The following is a 21247-nucleotide window of genomic DNA, read 5'->3' as shown; positions in this document are numbered from 1 at the left end:
CACTCCTGGAAATTGAAATAAGAACACCGTGAATTCATTGTCCCAGGAAGGGGAAACTTTATTGACACATTCCTGGGTCAGATACATCACATGATCACACTGACAGAACCACAGGCACATAGACACAGGCAACAGAGCATGCACAATGTCGGCACTAGTACAGTGTATATCCACCTTTCGCAGCAATGCAGGCTGCTATTCTCCCATGGAGACGATCGTAGAGATGCTGGATGTAGTCCTGTGGAACGGCTTGCCATGCCATTTCCACCTGGCGCCTCAGTTGGACCAGCGTTCGTGCTGGACGTGCAGACCGCGTGAGACGACGCTTCATCCAGTCCCAAACATGCTCAATGGGGGACAGATCCGGAGATCTTGCTGGCCAGGGTAGTTGACTTTCACCTTCTAGAGCACGTTGGGTGGCACGGGATACATACGGACGTGCATTGTCCTGTTGGAACAGCAAGTTCCCTTGCCGGTCTAGGAATGGTAGAACGATGGGTTCGATGACGGTTTGGATGTACCGTGCACTATTCAGTGTCCCCTCGACGATCACCAGTGGTGTACGGCCAGTGTAGGAGATCGCTCCCCACACCATGATGCCGGGTGTTGGCCCTGTGTGCCTCGGTCGTATGCAGTCCTGATTGTGGCGCTCACCTGCACTGCGCCAAACACGCATACGACCATCATTGGCACCAAGGCAGAAGCTACTCTCATCGCTGAAGACGACACGTCTCCATTCGTCCCTCCATTCACGCCTGTCGCGACACCACTGGAGGCGGGCTGCACGATGTTGGGGCGTGAGCGGAAGACGGCCTAACGGTGTGCGGAACCATAGCCCAGCTTCATGGAGACGGTTGCGAATGGTCCTCGCCGATACCCCAGGAGCAACAGTGTCCCTAATTTGCTGGGAAGTGGCGGTGCGGTCCCCTACGGCACTGCGTAGGATCCTACGGTCTTGGCGTGCATCCGCGCGTCGCTGCGGTCCGGTCCCAGGTCGACGGGCACGTGCACCTTCCGCCGACCACTGGCGACAACTTCGATGTACTGTGGAGACCTCACGCCCCACGTGTTGAGCAATTCGGCGGTACGTCCACCCGGCCTCCCGCATGCCCACTATACGCCCTCGCTCAAAGTCCGTCAACTGCACATACGGTTCACGTCCACGCTGTCGCGGCATGCTACCAGTGTTAAAGACTGCGATGGAGCTCCGTATGCCACGGCAAACTGGCTGACACTGACGGCGGCGGTGCACAAATGCTGCGCAGCTAGCGCCATTCGACGGCCAACACCGCGGTTCCTGGTGTGTCCGCTGTGCCGTGCGTGTGATCATTGCTTGTACAGCCCTCTCGCAGTGTCCGGAGCAGGTATGGTGGGTCTGACACACCGGTGTCAATGTGTTCTTTTTTCCATTTCCAGGAGTGTAGTTAGGCTGAAAACCTAGAAGAGAAGGCTGCTGTGCCCTTACGTAAAGTAATATCGAGTCACTGTAGCAAAATTTTTTTAATAGTGTCAGTGAATGTAACATGGTGCTGGGTCTTAACGAAACAGCCAGTAAGTTTTCAGCAATAGGGCCAATTTGGCTGTAGAAAAAGACGGAAAGAGAGCCAAAACGAGTTGTAGCGAAACAGCTCTGCCCGATGATTCAAAGATTGTTACAAGTAGCTTCTTTAAGAAATTACGAGAATATTACAGCATATTATAGTTTTAAGAGAGAATACTCTAGATCGCACAAAACTGTGCGTTACAACGTATCCACTAATTAAATAAAAAGCTCTCGCAAGACAATGGAAGACGAAAAATTACAGCAGTGAAATAATTTCTTTTTAATTGAAAGAATAAGTTTTGTTTTTGAGGCAGCCGCCTTTTTGGTCAACAATATTTATGCAACGTTATTCCAGTGACGTCACAGTTTCAGTTTTGGCTTTAGTACCAGCAATCAGTTGCAGTTTTCGCCTTACCTCCCTCCTTCCAAATAATCCGGTCTTTTACGGTATATCCTTGTGCATTTGGTCCTCCATGTTTCTGAAGCCCGCGGCTGTTCTGCATAGCGAAACGAGGGCGCATGAAAAATTAACGGGAGGCGCAGGCGGAGCCGAGCTTCGCCTGCCCCAGGCGATGACTTAATTAGAGTCCGTTAGCCGTGTCTGCGGTCCCCAGCACGGGCCATTACAGAATTCATGCGTCGCCTAACACACTGCAAGCAGAAAACCAATTATTTCACGTTCGCCAGCTTCAACAAGGGAGCGGTATTCAAGCGCCGCCCGAGAATTTAACTTCTCCCCCGTCATTCTGACAGACCCTTCCCGGCGCCCCGTTAGTGAAGACTGTATAGGTCGTCGTAAAGTACTCTCTTTCGATTTAATTATCGCTACTCGTGCAGTAGAGCCAACTACGCCAATAGGAACTACATACATCAGGAGAAAGCTTGAAACAACAGGATGAAATTGGACATGTTACTGTTACCTACGTGTTTTTGCTGTAAAATTACAATCTTTAATATCCCAAAGCTGACTCTGTAACTTACACAAGTGTATTCTGTCTCCTGGAATAATTCCGTGACTGAGCTTACACTGTTACGATGGACGTTTTAAAGACACTTGACCGAACACAGAAATGGCACGAATGTGGAAAAGTAATAAGTGCACTGGAAAATACCCCTCTTTATACAACTGACAGAGAAGTTCCAGAGACGTGATTTGGTCACGTATTAGTGGTGATCTTGCTAACAATCATGTGTTGCGTTATCGTGTAAAATAGATAAAACTGAATTATGAATTAGCTGCTGATGAGTATTCCAGGCTGTATGGACGTGGTTGAAAGAACTTTTCGGTTTCTGACGTTTCGTCCAGAATTACGCTGGACATCTTCGGAGGTGCTCCTGGCGACGCCGAGTCTCGCCCATTGACGAGTCGGACGTCTCAGAGCGACATAAATACTGTGTAAAGTGGGCGTGCTCGAGTTTACATGTGACCAGCAGAGATAATCTTTGTCAGAGATACAACTTAACTGTCGAGGTTAAAAGCTAGCCGATGCTGCAGAGCAACTGTCCATATTGTAGTTGTTGTGGTCTTCAGTCCTGAGACTGGTTTGATGCAGCTCTCCATGCTACTCTATCCTGTGCAAGCTTCTTCATCTCCCAGTACCTACTGCAACCTACATCCTTCTGAATCTGCTTAGTGTATTCATCTCTTGGTCTCCCTCTACGATTTTTACCCTCCACGCTGCCCTCCAATGCTAAATTTGTGATCCCTTGATGCCTCAAAACATGTCCTACCAACCGATCCCTTCTTCTAATCAAGTTGTGCCACAAACTTCTCTTCTCCCCAATCCTATTCAATACCTCCTCATTAGTTACGTGATCTACCCACCTTATCTTCAGCATTCTTCTGTAGCACCACATTTCGAAAGCTTCTATTCTCTTCTTGTCCAAACTGGTTATCGTCCATGTTTCACTTCCATAGATGGCTACACTCCATACAAATACTTTCAGAAACGACTTCCTGACACTTAAATCTATACTCGATGTTAACAAATTTCTCTTGTTCAGAAACGATTTCCTTGCCATTGCCAGTCTACATTTTATATCCTCTCTACTTCGACCATCATCAGTTATTTTACTCCCTAAATAGCAAAACTCCTTCACTACTTTGTCTCATTACCTAATCTAATCCCCTCAGCATCACCCGATTTAATTTGACTACATTCCATTATCCTCGTTTTGCTTTTGTTGATGTTCATATTATATCCTCCTTTCAAGACACTGTCCATTCCGTTCAACTGCTCTTCCAAGTCCTTTGCTGTCTCTGACAGAATTACAATGTCATCGGCGAACCTCAAAGTTTTTATTTCTTCTCCATGGATTTTAATACCTACTCCGAATTTTTCTTTTGTTTCCTTTACTGCTTGCTCAATATACAGATTGAATAACATCGGGGAGAGGCTACAACCCTGTCTCACTCCTTTCCCAACCACTGCTTCCCTTTCATGCCCATCGACTCTTATAACTGCCATCTGGTTTCTGTACAAATTGTAAATAGCCTTTCGCTCCCTGTATTTTACCCCTGCCACCTTTAGAATTTGAAAGAGAGTATTCCAGTTAACATTGTCAAAAGCTTTCTCTAAGTCTACAAATGATAGAAACGTAGGTTTGCCTGTTCTTAATCTTTCTTCTAAGATAAGTCGTAAGGTTAGTATTGCCTCACGTGTTCCAACATTTCTACTGAATCCAAACTGATCTTCCCCGAGGTCCGCTTCTACCAGTTTTTCCATTCGTCTGTAAAGAATTCGCGTTAGTATTTTGCAGCTGTGACTTATTAAACTGATAGTTCGGTAATTTTCACATCTGTCAACACCTGCTTTCTTTGGGATTGGAATTATTATATTCTTCTTGAAGTCTGTGGGTGTTTCGCCTGTCCCATACATCTTGCTCACCAGATGGTAGAGTTTTGTCATGACTGGCTCTCCCAAGGCCACCAGTAGTTCTAATGGAATGTTGTCTACTCCCGGGGCCTTGTTTCGACTCAGGTCTTTCAGTGCTCTGTCAAACTCTTCACGCAGTATCTTATCTCCCATTTCATCTTCATCTACATCCTCTTCCATTTCCATAATATTGTCCTCAAGTACATCGCCCTTGTATAAACCCTCTATATACTCCTTCCACCTTTCTGCCTTCCCTTCTTTGCTTAGAACTGGGTTGCCATCTGAGCTCTTGATATTCATACAAGTGGTTCTCTTCTCTCCAAAGGTCTCTTTAATTTTCCTGTAGGCAGTATCTATCTTACCCCTAGTGAGACAAGCCTCTACATCCTTACATTTGTCCTCTAGCCATCCCTGCTTAGCCATTTTGCACTTCCTGTCGATCTCATTTTTGAGACGTTTGTATTCCTTTTTGCCTGCTTCATTTACTGCATTTTTATATTTTCTCCTTTCATCAATTAAATTCAATATTTCTTCTGTCCACATATCATCATATATCCTTTGACCACGGCCATACATCCTGGAAGATCATCAGCAAACATTCATTGTATGATGAATTACGAAGTGTGGTAAAGTACTTAGATTAAGAAAGTTCAGCCACCGCGAATGTAAAACAAGAGTTAGATTTAATATTAAATTACGATTTTCTTGCGTTTCCGATAGTTGTTTAGTGGGCTGTAGAATTTAAATGTGGACGTGCATCCAGAGAAGATGGTAAGCGCTTTAGACGTCCAAACACCTATGGCCGATCAAATTGTTACAAAAATTCGCAAAGCAACACTAAATTATCGCTGTTCGAAGGTACGCGAGTTTGCTGATGTTGCGAACGTCTGGACAAGCGGTCTCCGCCGCATTCTCCACCCAGTTCTGGATGTTTTAAAAGCCTTCACCATCTGCAGGCTATCTACAAAAAACACTTTCGTATGAATATTACTCCAAAGTAGAGCTATTTAAACGCAATTCGAAAGGGTTGCGCCGACGTTTTAAAAGAGTAGGTAATAAATGGACGCATCAGTAAGGGCCAGAGACGAAGGACTACTCGTAACGATGGGTATCAAAATATGGTAGAGCTAAATGGTTTCATCTGCAGGTAACGTCATGGCTGTCATTTTGTGTAAGTGTCATTATGCTGCGCTCGTCTACTACCACCTCAGAAACAAAGTGACGAGACAATCACATAGAGAACTAACACGTGGGATCCACGGTAGCGAGGCGGTACCTCTCGTTACCTTTCATTCGTCCTGTGGAAATAATTGCTACAGGGGAGTTGCTTTCATTGATCCTTGGGAACAGAAAGTTACCCCCATGCATTTCCTTCACTTCTTTGTTACGTCGACTTACGGACTGCCATTAGAAAGCGACGCAAGTCCTTCTCGGTAAAGAGTTGTTGCAGACCATATTGGAGGTGTAAAGCCAGCTGTGTCTCTAAGGCCCGTCCACAACCCTTGCTGGTAGGTTCCACTTTAATAAGCGTAGACCCATTAGAGTAGCATGTTGCACTACCCTTTGACGTTTGACGTGAGAATCAGCGAACGGTTAATCCAAATGGGGAGGGCAGGCTATAGCTGAACACATAATCTGACTATCTATGCCGATTGATGTACTTTGTCTCTTTCATCTCTTTGCGATGCATGGCGGAGGCTACTTCGTGCACAATTAATCATTATTCTCTGTTCGTGTCCCATTAGCGAATTTTTCCCGGGAAGAAAGGCTTTTCGTAAGTCCCTAAACCAGTGGTTTCCAGCATTTCTTAGAACCATTACCCCTGAGTGCAACCGGACATAAGCTTGTTCCCCGTCCCCCTACCCCCCGCCATCTGTTGCCCCCCCCCCCCCCTCTCCCACATTATCACCAACTTTAGCACCTAACTAAAACTACAGAATGAAAGACTTGTTTTGGAAACCTTTTTTAAAATGATGAAACAATATCATTTTATCCCTCAGGGGGTAATTACCCCAGGCTGGGAAACACTGCTCTAAACGAACGCGAATTTCGTTGATTTTCGTTGATTTTACCGTGATTTTCATTTCGCAAGATGTTCGCGTGAGATAATAATACGAGTACATTGCTTGATACTTTTCGGAACGTATGCTCCCATAATTTTAGCTCCAAATGTCTGTGTGATGCAGAACACCTCTCTCATAGCATCTGTCAGTTGAGATGATACGAATCTCCTATCACGGTTACCAAACGAACCCGTGCGGAAATGCACCGCTAATATTTGGATTTTGTTTCTACCTCCTCTATAAACCCCACCGGGTTACGATAGCGGGATAGATTCGGTCGAAAGACGGTTCTGTAAGCTACCTCCTTCGTGGGTGGGTGATTTTGTATTTTCTTGGAATTGAATCTACATCTACATCTGCATCTACATGGTTACTCTACAATTCACACTTAAGTGCCTGGCAGAGGATTTATCGAACCATTTTCATACCACTTCTCTACCAGTCCACTCTCGAATGGTGCGTGGGAAAAAGGAACATCTAAATCTTTCCGTTCGAACTCTGAATTCTCTTATTTTATTATGATGATCATTTCTCCCTACGTAGGTGGCCCGCAGCTCGTGGTCGTGCGGTAGCGTTCTCGCTTCCCACGCCCGGGTTCCCGGGTTCGATTCCCGGCGGGGTCAGGGATTTTCTCTGCCTCGTGATGGCTGGGTGTTGTGTGATGTCCTTAGGTTAGTTAGGTTTAAGTAGTTCTAGGGGACTGATGACCATAGATGTTAAGTCCCATAGTGCTCAGAGCCCTACGTAGGTGGGTGTCAACAAAATATTTTCGCATTCGGAAGGAAAGTTGGTGATTGAAATTTCGTAAATAGCTCTCGCCGCAAAGAAAACCGCCTTTGTTTCAGTGACTGCCAGCCCAACTCGCGTATCATATCAGTGACGCTCTCACCCCTATTGCGCGATAACACGAAACGGGCTGCCCTTCTTTGCACTTTTTTGATGCCCACCGTGAATCCTACCTGGTAAGGATACCACACAGCGCAGAAATATTCCAGCAGCGGACGGACAATTGTAATGTAGGCTGTCTCTTAGTGGGTTTGTCGCATCTTCTAGTGTTCTGCCAACAAAGCGAATCTGTCTGGCTTGTGCCTTTCCTAGGTACAACTAGCTTCGTGCGGCACTTGCACTATAACTCATTCCAGACGCCTGCTGCTAGATACTGTACGGCTGTCGTTGATTGCAATGACTGATCACAAATCGTATAGTCAGCGTATTGATGTGACCGCCACGATCTGAAGCGAATGCCCGCAATCGGATATTCCGCCTTAAAACTCCCGGACTGCAATCCGCAGAGCTCGTTTTAACACAACTGATATACGGATGCCTTCTTTCTCTTACTTTATTAATTAATTATTCCCTCTTGATGGTTAATCCTGCCGTTTTTCGTGGGCTTTTAGCGAAACAGGATTTAACTGCTGCAGTGTCATGAAATATCCCGCGAAGAAGTCAGTTGTGAGTTACCGAGAACTCTTTGCTGCTCCAAGTTTCTCGTGAAGCTGGACGCTGTCCAAATAGCCTCAGAATATTTTCTTCTGTTTCCTTAGGCTTCCGTGCTACCGCTGGTATTTGATCCGAGGCGCATAAAATACTCGGGCGGAAGACTGATGTTGACAAGTAGTAATCTCTTGACTACTAGTAACAGGACAGTGTGGAGTAGGAATGAGTATCAGTAAACGCGAAATAGCTGTCCAATTTGATGCTCAAGTCATGTAACCGACTGCTGAAATAGTCATTGAAAAATGGCTCTGAGCACTATGGGACTTAACTTCTGAGGTCATCAGTCACCTAGAACTTAGAACTACTTAAACCTAACTAACCTAAGGACATCACACACATCCATGCCCGAGCCAGGATTCGAACCTGCGACCGTAGCGGTTGCGCGGTTAGACTGAAGCGCCTAGAACCGCTCGGCCACTCCGGCTGGCAAATGGTCATTGACCACGAAATGTTAAGCTGCGACATATTAATTTCATGGTTTGTATCAGGCTCGTAGGTGACGCAGTTTTGCTACAAACTTGTGAGTCAATCTTTGAAGCATATTATTATGATTATATGTCCCAAGTTGTTGTAGTGGTCTAGGTCCTTTACAAGTTTGGGTTGGGCAAACGATACTCGCGTTCAAACGGGTTCGAGATTTTCCAATACGCTGCTGCGTTCGACACTATATTGAGCTTGTTCGAACAGTCACGTAACATTTGAATCGCGCGGCACACGTGCAAGGGATACGCAAGAAACGACGAAATAGCCACAACGATTAGCTGTGGCTCTGCATAAATTTGACAGTTCTGTGAAACAGCGGAGGAAATAGCATTAAATGCTACCTAAGCACAAACTCCTGTTGTCGCTGAACAGATTTACGAGTACTCATGCAGTAACAGTATGCATGACTGTATAAACTTTTATGCTGATTTTTAAGTAAAGGTAACAGGCATAGACGAAAATGTCGTCCTCCAAAAAACATTGCTTGACTGAACCCAGTGTAATATTTCATTCGTTTGTGCGAGGCGGTAATAATTTACCAAGAAGATTTTAAATGAGCAATTCAACCTTGGAATAATATATAAAACCTTCGCCAGATTTTAATCAGTTTGAAAACAAGGCAACAACATTCAGATGAAACAATCAAGACAATTAATCAAGTATTATATGCCGAACCAGCGAAATGTATCGAAGTGGCTGTAATTTGTATCGCGAGAATAAATTACAGAGGAATTACCCGTCTTGGAGATGGTACGATCAGACATCATTAGATCATGGGACGAGCGAAACCTTGAGAATTGGGCAGAATCACGATTGCGATATTTTATTTATGTATTAGTTGGCGTTGTTACGCGTAACCTGCATCCCGGAAGATATTTCAGTCCGTGTTTCATTTATTTTTATTGTTAAAATCTATAGTGTATTAATAACGGCAAGACAGGTGGTTGTGATAGTACGCACAAAGCCCACTAGATCACCGGCCGAGGTAAACTGTTCCAACAGTTCGAGTCGTGTTCAAACACAGCCCTTGTACAAGTCACTTCATCTGCCACCTGCGTATATTTGAACCTGTTTACTTTATTCAGGCCTGGTCTCCTATAACTTTCACCCCCTCAGTTTCCCCTCCACCAAATTAACTATTCCTTGATGTCCCAAGCGTGTCCTATCAACCTGTCACTTATTTTCGCAACGTTGTGCCATGAAGCTTTGCAGTACGTATTGATCAGTTAACCGATCTACCCTTCTAACTTTTAGAATTCTTCTGCAACACCACATTTCAAAAGTTTCTATTCTCTTCTTGTAATGTTTTTCACAACTACGCACATGCATACCTGTCGATGATTCCCGTCACGCAACAGTCCAAACATTTTCAACTGGCGTGTTACACGATTACTGGGGCATCAACACATATATGTGCAATCGTGATCTCAATTTGAAAAATACTAAACTCTCTTTGTACCGATCTTTGAACAGCTACTCTCGCGTAAACACGATGGCGGCTTGATGTAAACAGATGAAGGCAAGAGTATAAAGGAGAAATTGAGCGCAATAGGATATTTTCATTTAAGATGGCTCAACATGGATTGACGACCTTTTTTCTGTTTCGAAAGCCTTTACCAGTACCGTAAAAACAAAATCCCCGATGATGTAGTGCGGATTCTGTCCATGATATAAACGCAGTTTGCAGTAAAAGTAGCTGAGCGTTCGAGGGATTTAAAGAGACTGATGGTAAGAGATGAACATTATGAACACTGTTGAGTTTGAACGGACAGAACTTCGGTTGGATTCAGATCTGTCCTAATGAATATCGAGTATCGATTGTCGATGCGGACACCGCAATTATTAAGAGAAATTAACTTCTCAAATAATTGCTTGTGGATATAGAAAGAATTTCCAAATTCCGGGAACAGTCAATTAGAGTACAATAGCGCAGAAATAATTAGCGAACTCTGCCTTTCGGGATCTCGGTAAGATATCCGTAGCAGACCTTCTACGGTTAACGACCACAGCTTATCGTTATTTTTGTTTCCTGCACTTTATTATCTCTAAATGTTTATTTTTCTTACTTAAACTCGTGACAGTATTAGTCGTATGTTCGCATCTTTCCAGGCTTTCTAATCCTTCATTGCCTGGTTCTAAAACATTTGCCTTTGTTGTAATAACTATTTTAGTCTTTAGAACGTTAGATCCTGTAGGACTTTTCATTATTATATAGCATGTCATTTGGAATGAAAACACTTATTGTGGGGATGGTTGGCGAGTTAACAAATCTTTATCTATGAAGCAATTTTGTTCATTGCGTGAAAATATTTTACAGTTTAGGGTGTGCGATAACTTGCAGTTGCTTTCGTGGTACTTGTCCTCATCTGCATGCCCATCTGTTGTAGAGGTACGCACAGAAAACCGGTAAATGTTTTTGATGAACCACACTTGCATGTTACAGCCTCTAGCTTCACAAAACACAATGTTTATGCTGCTCCTCTGTGTTTTGTCCCTGTTGATGTTCGTCTGTTTTCATGCTTGTTCTAACGCCCAATTTGAACTTTGTTTACTCTCTCTCCCTCTCCCTCCCTCCCACCAATCCTACCCCAATTCCCCTCTCTTTCTGTTACGCTGTCCCTCCCCGAGTGTTTTTTTTTTTAAATGTACGGTATGTCCGTTTTCTTGTATCTTTTGTTGGAACCTTTAATCAATCCAACAGTGTGTCGTTGCATAGTGCTGTGTAGTCATCTTCTTTCTTTCTGCTATTGTCTTTTATATGCGTAAGTTTTCTTCCGTAGTAAGCCTTTCATGTAGACTGTACTTAGGTTTTAGTATTTTTAAATCTGTGTCTATGTTAGCTGGATTTGTATCATCGTTTGACAACAACCAACGCCCAGCTAAAATCGACATAGATGTAAAAATATTAAAATCCAGCCACAGTCCACATTTGCAGCCGGCCGGAGTGGCCGAGCGGTTCTAAGTGCTACAGTCTGGAACCGCGCGATCGCTAAGTCGCAGGTTCGAATCCTGCCTTGGGCATGGATGTGTGTGCTGTCCTTAGGTTAGTTAGGTTTAAGTAGTTCTAAGTTCTAGAGGACTGATGACCTCAGAAGTTAAGTCCCATAGCGCTCAGAGCTATTTGAACCTCATTTGCAAAACGTTTGAGATTGCTATTAATGTAGCCCGCCAGCTCTTCAATATATAACACGCGCAGCAAGTGTCCCAATACGCTTTTCTGGAATGCGACTAAAGTTATTTCTGCATCGATATATCTTCTTCCTTCCTGCCCAGAAATCCTCATTCCGACCGCAAATTTCAATTGATATCCCGTACGATCGTACTTTCGACAGTAAATGCTGGCGTAGTACTGTGCCTTGAGAAGTCTGGAGATGCTGTATTTATTCTTCCGATTGCTATGATCCACTGTCTTCAGGACGCCACATGAGAAAAGCTGTGGACAGTGGGAAAACAGGAACAGAAGAGAATAGAAACATTGGAGATACTGTGTTACAGAAGAATGTTGAAAATTAGGTGGACTGATAAGGTAAGGAATAAGGAGGTTCTCCGAAGAATCGGCGACAAAAGGCGTGTATGGAAAACACTGACAAGTGGAAGGGACAGGACATATAACATATGATAAGACATCAGGGAGTACCTTCCATGGTATTACATGAAGCTGTAGAGGGTAAAAACTGAAGAGAAAGACAGAGACAGGAATGCAACCAAATTTTACTTGTTTCTAAAAAAAAAAAAAAAAAAACTGTGATCTTATCCAAAATAGAACATGTTACTGACATACTGAAAGACACCATAGAGAATTGCACCATATTTGAATTTCAGAATTTTTGACGTAATTTTGTAAGAGATCGAGACTTCAAAGCAATTTTTTACGGTGCGAAGAGGAGAGCGCTTAAGTGACTGTTTGCAGACGGTACTTTACTTGTCGGAGAAATGTTGCAGTTTTAGTAAATTTATAATTGGGGGGGGGGGGCGGGGGAGGAAGATAGAAAACGAAAGGGAATGAACATCAGCTGCATCGGGCCTTTATGCGGAATCAGCGGCGATGAGTGAAAACGTGTGCCGGACCAGGATCGAACTCGGGATCTCCTGATTACTAGGCACTTGGGTTAACCACTTCGGCACCCGGATACAGTGTTAATAGCAAAAGCGCAGACTATGTCGGCATGCTGCTTGGCCAACCCACATTCCCAGGTCCTCCTTGCTCACATATTTTAGATTTTGGATGGAGGTCTACCGAAAATGTGTGTCTGCACTGATGGTTCTGTGTTCATACTCCATCGAGGTGTATCAGCTATATGGATGCGTGGTGTCTGTTTTTTCGGACATGTCCAAAAGAACAGACACAGTGCGCAATCCGCTGCTGTAATACAAATTATGTTAATTGAAGGTGGAAGGAAGAAGAAAGGGAAGGAACTGATGATATCATCTGCGTCCCGACTTAAGGTTAGTTAGAACGGGAATAATATTTTTCACATTTTCGGATTTTTATTTTTTATTTCATTATAAAATTTGCATGTATATATATATATATATATATATATATATATATATATATATATATATATATATATATATATATATATCACTTATAAACTCGAATGGGAAGTATTTTATTTTATTTTTTTAAATATATTCTACACCAGTTGAAAATGTTAAAATTTTTACGTGCATTACTTCAAGATCTAATAAAATCGGTGATTTTTTTACATAGAAGGCTATGGAATGCTGTGTTATAAACGTCATGTCCAAGAGGATGGGCACCAGGTTGAGGAAGTTGAAACAAAGTTTCACAGACAAGTAACTTTGTGATGGTAAAACCATAAGAGGCAGTCTGACAGACAAAATGATTGATGAACTACAGCAGTATTATGAGACAGCCATTAGTAATAATACTGAGGATTTGTTGAAAATTAAGCAGGCAGTATGTGCTACCTTCTTCCACAGATTGTCAACTGATGAAAAACCAGTACACCACCTTTGTCCTCCTGGACCTGATTCACGGTGCAATTACCGCAATGCCCAGTACTCAAACAGTTCATACAGCTATAAACGTTCCATCCCAGCAGCAGTCATGGATATCATAAAGCCGCGCGGGATTAGCCGAGCGGTCTAGGCGCTCCTGTCATGGACTGTGCGGCTGGTCCCAGCGGAGGTTCGAGTCCTCCCTCGGTCATGGGTGTGTGTTTTTGTCCTTAGAATAATTTAGGTTAAGTAGTTTTTAAGCTTAGGGACTGATGACCTTAGCAGTTAAGTCCCATAACATTTCACACACATTTGAACATTTGATGTCATAAAACCTATTTACAGAGACCTGGCAAATCCTGAATTACTGAAGAAGTGTCTGCATGGTCAGACTCAAAATCCCAATGAGTCGTTCAGTAAACTTATATGGACTCACTTACCAAAAAATGTTTCTGTTGGAATGAAGACACTAAAGTGGGGGGTCAGTGACGCTGTTATTGCTTTTAATGATGGCAGCATTGGTAGGGTGAAAGTGCTACAGCATATAGGTATTAATCCTGGAGCAAACTGCATCAGTGGACAAGGCTCGAACTGATGAAGCAGAGTAGATCCATGCAGCACAGTTGACCACTAAGGAGTCCAGGAAGTAGTATGGTGCAGGGTACTGAGTTACTAAAACTAAAAAATCAAGCATATATTGAGTTACAGTATTTTGTAACTTTATAAGCCGTTCCTGAAAATTTACATTTTCTGATGCATTTTTCCCAAAATCTCAGAAACCACTTGGAGTACGGTATTCAAATTTTCAGGGAGTAATAACATACATATCCTGAGTCTATTGAACGAAAAGAAGAACATAATGTTATGTATAATTAAAATTATTTAGGATAACGTACAAAAAAGTACCCAAAATTTTAACCGTGTAGGTAAAAAAATTGTATTTGCGAAAGTAGTGGCTGAAATGCATTTATTGTAGTTCAGTAGACTCAGAACATACAGTTTAATGTCCTGTAAAAGTTTCACGTCAATGGCTACAGTGGTTCCTGAAATACAGGGAAGCCAAGTTACTAAATTTAACATGGCCGGGATGTGGCGTTTCAACTCCCCTTAAGGGGGATAGGACGTCAAACGGGCCGACTTGGAGCAGGAGAGGCACCACAGGACATTATATTTTCTACAATCTATACTTTTACAAATAAATTCATAAAACTTTGTCAGCATGACCAGGAAGGATTCAGGATTCACACTCATAGCAGTGGAAGTGCAGAAACATAACAAAATAAATTTTTTTTTTTAGATATGAAATTTCATCATTTTTTCACTTACTGTTGGCTGCATTTGTTGCTATAGGTACATTTTTCTTCGCAAGTAAGAGAGATTCTTTGATGAATTTTGCACAGCATACAAGCCATACTTATAGGTGTATGAAACTCTAGAATTTTTCAAATCTATTAAAAACTGTGGTAGAAATTGAGATAATTAACTACAAAATATGATTTTTTTCTAAACATAAAGTTTAAAACGTAACAGCTCATTCATTTTTTCATAAGTTAAATAGATTCTAGAGTTTCAGACACCTGTAAGTATGGTTTGTATGCTGTGCAAAATTCATAGAACAGTCTCTCTTACTTATGAAGAAAAGTGTACCTATAGCAACAAATGTAGCCAATAGTAAGTGAAAAAATGATGAAATTTCACATGTAAAAAAAAAAATTGTTATGTTTTTGAACTTCCGCTGCTACGAGTGTGAATCCTGAATCCTTCCCGGTCATGCTGCCAAAGTTTTGTGAATTTACTTGTAAAAGTATAGACAGTGGAAATTAACATGTCCTGTGGCGCCTCTCCTGCTCCAAGTCAGCCCGTTTGACGTCCTACCCCCCTTAATGCGAGTATCACGGCTGCGGATTCCGCATGGTGTCTATTCTTCCTCATTCATATAAAAAATGATGCAGCTTTGCACCACGTCAGACACCAACTAATTTAAATCGGACGATAGTGTGCGATGTCTATCACTGTTGCAGCCTTCCACCCCCTTTCCAAAATTCATTACCCGCTCCACACCATACAGACATACCACCACTACCACCACCGCCAACTAACACACTCTCTCTCTCTCTCTCTCTCTCTCTCTCTCTCTCTCTCTCCCCCTCTTTCCAAGCGACGCAGGCGCTAGCGCTCACGGGGAGGCCGAGCCGCGTCTATGCCACAGAACAAATCGGAGTAAACAATTTAGCATATAATTTACGGGCCCGGCGTCGGGCGGGCGTCCCGCTAATATATTTTTTTGCCCCTCGCGGCGCAGTTAATTCCGGCGGAGCGCTCCGCCATAAATCGGCCGCGGGCCTTTGTGCCCGCTGGGACGCGGCGTCACTCATTTTTATGAGCGCGGGCCAGCCTGCGATTTGTTTCGGAAGCGGCCGATACGGCGCCACGGCTCATAGAGCGGCCTAATAACTCGTCCCTGGGGCCGACCGGCCAACGCGAAAAAAGGAGGAGGCGGGGGCGGGTGGCTCTGCAAAATATAACTGTGTCCGCCGCGCCGTCGCTGAAAGCGAACACGTCCCTTCTGGGAGGCGGCGCAGCGGCGGCCGATGCTGGTATATAGAGGTCCCCACAGGGGCGGCTGGACCCCACCTTTCAGTCCGGCAGTTTCTCTCAGGATCTCGGCGGCAGTATTCACAGACTCCCGTGCGAACCAGAGATATGCCGCCGGAGGGGAAGGAGCAGTCAGGTCGATAGCTCTGCAGGCGGGGCGTTTTATCCTCCCAGTCTACTTGGGTGCACAGGCACCGCCAACGCAAGGAGGTAGCAAGCGACGTACAAGTCGATTCTGCAGCCAATTCGGTCTCCGGTGGTGTTACTGTGGACTCGATCCTCTTACAGTCACTATCTCTCTCTCTCTCTCTCTCTCTCTCTCTCTCTCTCTCTCTCTCTTTACCTCTTACTTCTTCAGGTGTCACACCGGCCGTTCCTGATATTCTGTACTAGCCTGTGTGGCAAAGTTATTCGCCTGCTGAATAGCATTTTTCTTAAACGTTTATTTTCTGCTTTTCCGGATTCTAACAACCCTACCACAACAAAAGTCAAAATTTAATAATGATTATGTTGTTGCTCACGCTGCTAAAAACTGCACTTTCGGGCAACAACAAAGTTATTAAGTGGCAGGTGTCATTAGAGCACAGTTAATAAAGTCATTTCATGTAATAATGAATAAACTAAGCACTCATCTTTTCGTGTTTCCCACGATGGTCTCATTGTATATCATGCCCCAATCGTCGAAAATCTAGGTGGTTATGATTCCAAGCTCGGATGCAAAGAGGCCTAGGTTTTATTATGCGATATTCAAAAGTTTTATAGATGTGTTTCACAAACCATTCTTGAAGATTACACTTTTGCAGGACAATGGTGATGTGAAAAAGTAATCAGCACTCCGAATTTAAGTTACACTTCTTTTTTTATTACTTTTGTTGCAAAGGCACGTAACACACAAAACATCACTTCACAATACAAAACATACTTGAAAACATCTTCCTCACTGTTAAAGTTTACATTTTATAAACTGACTACAATATGCGTCTTTCCAACATGACGTCCAAGACTTGACCTTACAGTCTCTAACTCTCTAATTCTAATAACCACTTACGCGCCCAAAAATCAAGAGCTACAAGTATGTCAAAGATCATATGACAAAAGAAAGAATACACATAAGAATAATATCATTGCAATATAAACATATCGATGTATCAAAGTACCTCTACATTAATGAAATCAAATCTGAATGTTGTCTCAGAAATATGTTAACTACTTTACAGAAACACAGTAGAATATTGCTAGTATCGAGAGGTTAAGTTGAAGTGCCGTAATGGTTACGTAATTCAAGTACCATTACAGGAGGTAATGTTTGTTCTTTTGGACATATCCGAAAGAATAGACAGGATTTCGATCCCGCAGGCACTATGGATCAAGACAGAAAGGAATTAATGATACAGGGTGACACACGGGAGACGGACGGTTTTTAATGAAATAATACTCAGCCAACTTTAAAATTAATTCATGTTTATTTACACAAAATCAAAGCTCATTATTTGCCATTTAAGTTAACAGAGTTGTTTGTGAAAAATAATATCATCAAAAGTGAAACATGGACGATAAATAGTTTGGACAAGAAGAGAATAGAAGCTTTCGAAATGTGATGTTACAGAAGAATGCTGAAGATTAGATGGGTAGATCACATAACTAATGAGGAGGTACTGAATAGGATTGGGGAGAAGAGGAGTTTGTGGCACAAGTTGACTAGAAGAAGGGATCGGTTGGTAGGACATGTTCTGAGGCATCAAGGGATCACCAATTTAGTATTGGAGGGCAGCGGGGAGGGTAAAAATCGTAGAGGGAGACCAAGAGATGAATACACTAAGCAGATGCAGAAGGATGTAGGCTGCAGTACGTACTGGGAGATGATGAAGCTTGCACAGGATAGAGTAGCATGGAGAGCTGCATCAAACCAGTCTCAGGACTGAAGACAACAACAACAACAACAATGTCGTCAAGGTGATGTCCATCATTTCGAATGCACGACTCAAGTCTCTTCTCAAAATCCTCCATCACACGGACTGAGATCTCTGCAGGGATGGCAGCAATTACTTGAATGATTGCATTCTTCAACTCGTCCAAATTTCGTTGTTTGTGGTTATAGACACAGGTTCTTAAGGTACCCCCATAGAAAAAAAGTCACATACTGACAAGTCGGGAGACCTGGGAGGCCAAGGAACATTGCCAAAACGTGAGATAATCCGGCCAGGAAACCTGCGTCTAAGAACTGTCATTGAAGCGTTTGCAGTGTGCAATGTTGCCCCATCCTGTTGGAACCAAACGCGTTTTAAAGGTATTCGTCGTCTTCTTAGTTCTGGTTTCAAGAATGTTTCAAGCATACGAGTGTAACGAGCCGAATTAACAGTAACTGTGGCCCCGACCCCTTCAAAAAAATAAAGTCCAAAATGCCAACAGAGCCAAGAGCACACCAGACTGTTACTTTTTCTGAGTGTAGAGGACGCTGGTGGATGAAGTGTGGATGCTCTGGAGCCCAGTAACGTAGGTTTTGCTTTTATATGAAAATGAACTTCATCGCTCATCAATAAAATTTCATTTTCATTCGACCCCAAAATCACTTGCATTCTGTAAGCGAAGTCTTCTCGTACAGCAAAATCAGTTTCCTTAAGTTGTTGGACAATGAGCATTTTGTTGGGATGGAATTTTAATTCTTTATGCTAAATTCGTCTAACCGATTCACGATTGATTCGTAACTCACTAGCATGACGTCTAGCTGACCGTTCTGGGCTTCTGACTGCCGCTTGCCTTACCCTTTCAACACTTTCTCGTATCGTTGCTCTGCGTCTCGGGCCAGGATGCTTCTTATCCAGTATGTTTCCAGTTGATCTGAAGTTTTCCACCCATCTGAGGAATGTGTTACGGCTCGGGACAGCTCCATGTCGACCGACATTAAACCGCGCACGAAACAATCGCTGCGTAGCAATAATAGACTCACCACTTTTCACGGAACTGTCATAGACAAACACTCGACGTTGCAAGTCCCACTGCTCCATAGTGGCTGAGTAAATGCACTGGCGTCTTGTGTGGATCAGAACTATCCCCACCACGACCATCTCCCACCACCGCGCCCTCAGTGCTACGCAATTCAAAACCGTCCGTCCCCCGTGTGTCACCGTGTATAAGCTGCCAATGGGCATTGATTTAAATCGACGGGAAAGTTGAAAATTTGTGCCACACTGGGGTTCGAACCTGGGTCTGCTGCTTACTAGGCCATGCACTGACCGCTGCGCCATCCAGGCAAATGGCCAGCTCATCTACATAGAAGCAGGAGACCCATGTTCGAACCTCAGTTGGCACAAATTTTCAACTTTCCCCGTTGATTTAAGTCAATGCCTATTGGAAGTTAATACCTTCAATTCCTTTGTGTCTTGATCCATAGTGGCTGCAGGATCGAAATGGTGTCTATTCTTTCGGGCATGTGAGAAAGAACAAGTACCACATATATAATTGAGGCGAGTACCACAGCCATCACTTCAGTGCGGATGCACATCACGTTCAAACTCTTAAGGTAATTGGCGAAATGCCGCGAGTAATGAGGATAATGGACAAGGGGCACTGCCTCAGCACTATGTGGAAAAGTTGAGAAACTGGGTCTGACGGGAGGCGTACATGATACTCCTTGCAGTTGCGATGACCACTGTGTCTGTATGGCGCAGTGGTCAGCGCTTGTACCCAGTAAGCAGGAGATGCGGGTTAGAATCCTGGACGGCACAAACGCGATCTACGGGCATACTGGAGACACTGCCCAATATACCTGTGTAGAACTTCATCGGATTTTCACTGTGGTTTCCATATCGCGACCGATCGTTCCTTACTTTCCGAATAACCCTCGTACATAACGTGTAATTTACTTTCGTCGTTAAATTTCGCACACCAGTGCGTTGTTTAGGTCTTTGCAAACACATTTTTGAAACACTCCCGTTCACATGTTTAATACGTCACACAAATCCTAAACCGTCTGGAGTTCTGAATAATACAATCTTACTGTTTCAGAATACTTGTCATATCACACCACACATTAACACACTGATGAAATGTGTAAGATCGTTGTTAGAGATTGCAGTTATCTTAAGAATGTTATACAGTGTTTAAGATAGACAGTTTCCGCTGGGTTTTGTCTATTGTATATTTCGAAAAAAGTTAGGTAGGTGAGTAGTAAACCAATTGACATATTGGAAACGAACCGAATTCGGACGGGGGAAGGAAATCGGCTGTACCCTTTTCAAGGCAACTATGCAGGAATTTGCTTTAAATGATTGAAGCAAACTACGGAAAACTAAAGCTAGCCGACTGGATGGCCACTTAATCCGCAGTTTTCCCGAATACGAGTGTAGTCTGTGATAAGTGCGCTTCATCGCTGTGTCGCATGTTTTGCTTACGTTAGTAGTCATGAGAGCGAAATAGGAGAGATTATTACACGTTCCAGACCGAGCGACTTGACTCTGGGCCAGCACTGCAGAGGACGCAGGGTGATCCTTCGGAAAAGGATACGGCCAACTTTTCCGCCACCCTTCCCCACATCGCATTTGTGCTCTAGCTCTAATAATTAGACATCAATATTCGCTCTTATGTCGCTTACTGAGGTGTACAAATGCTCATTCCCCACTCGCTTCTTACGCGACTGGATCAGAACACGATGAGTTGATTTTAGTATAAAAGACCCTCCACCACGCACTGTAATCAGCTTGTGATGTGTGTATTCAGAAGTTTCGGGTCAGTTTTATTGTCGGAGTCATCTCTGGGGCTTGGAGGTGGGGAGCTCTTGGATCTGCAGCCTCGCGCGCTGTCCAGCGGCCTCTGATAGTACCCACTGACGTCCGCTACCGTAATCGTAAAACGGAACGGCGTTGGCGCCCACGTGCACGGGTGATAGTATCTTCCTGTGTAGGGACGAACGTTAACGGATTTTAGCACGCCCATGCCAAATGAAGTGCCGGACGTATTTGGAGACGCTAATGGAAAAGGCCTGTTGCAAATTACTGACAGCGGCAATTTCTCACTGTTTGCAATGACGTCGCTGCCGGAAAGCTGTTTCAGATTCCCCCACAAATTTCCATAAAGCACTAAATGAATGTAAACATCCATGCTTTACGTTCCAGAAAAAGCGATGATACTGCTGAGAATTAATTCAAAGCGTTGCTTTAATCTGAGAAATAATCGAAGAAAGAAATAAGTTTCCTAATTCGTAAATAGTAATTTCCCATAAAATTTTG

At 43.5% G+C, this 21247-nt stretch overlaps 1 protein-coding gene across 1 annotated transcript in view; it reads left to right on the top strand.

The window, feature by feature from the left end:
- The window catches only part of LOC126483649 (neural-cadherin-like), a 263505-nt gene that overhangs the window by 88773 nt on the left and 153485 nt on the right, over window positions 1-21247 (top strand). The window lies entirely within an intron of this gene.

The sequence above is a fragment of the Schistocerca serialis genome, chromosome 6 (assembly GCF_023864345.2).
Source record: "Schistocerca serialis cubense isolate TAMUIC-IGC-003099 chromosome 6, iqSchSeri2.2, whole genome shotgun sequence".
NCBI classification, from domain to species: domain Eukaryota; kingdom Metazoa; phylum Arthropoda; class Insecta; order Orthoptera; family Acrididae; genus Schistocerca; species Schistocerca serialis.
The sequence above is the reverse complement of the archived record's forward strand: the minus strand, read 5'-3'. Positions and strand labels throughout refer to the sequence as shown.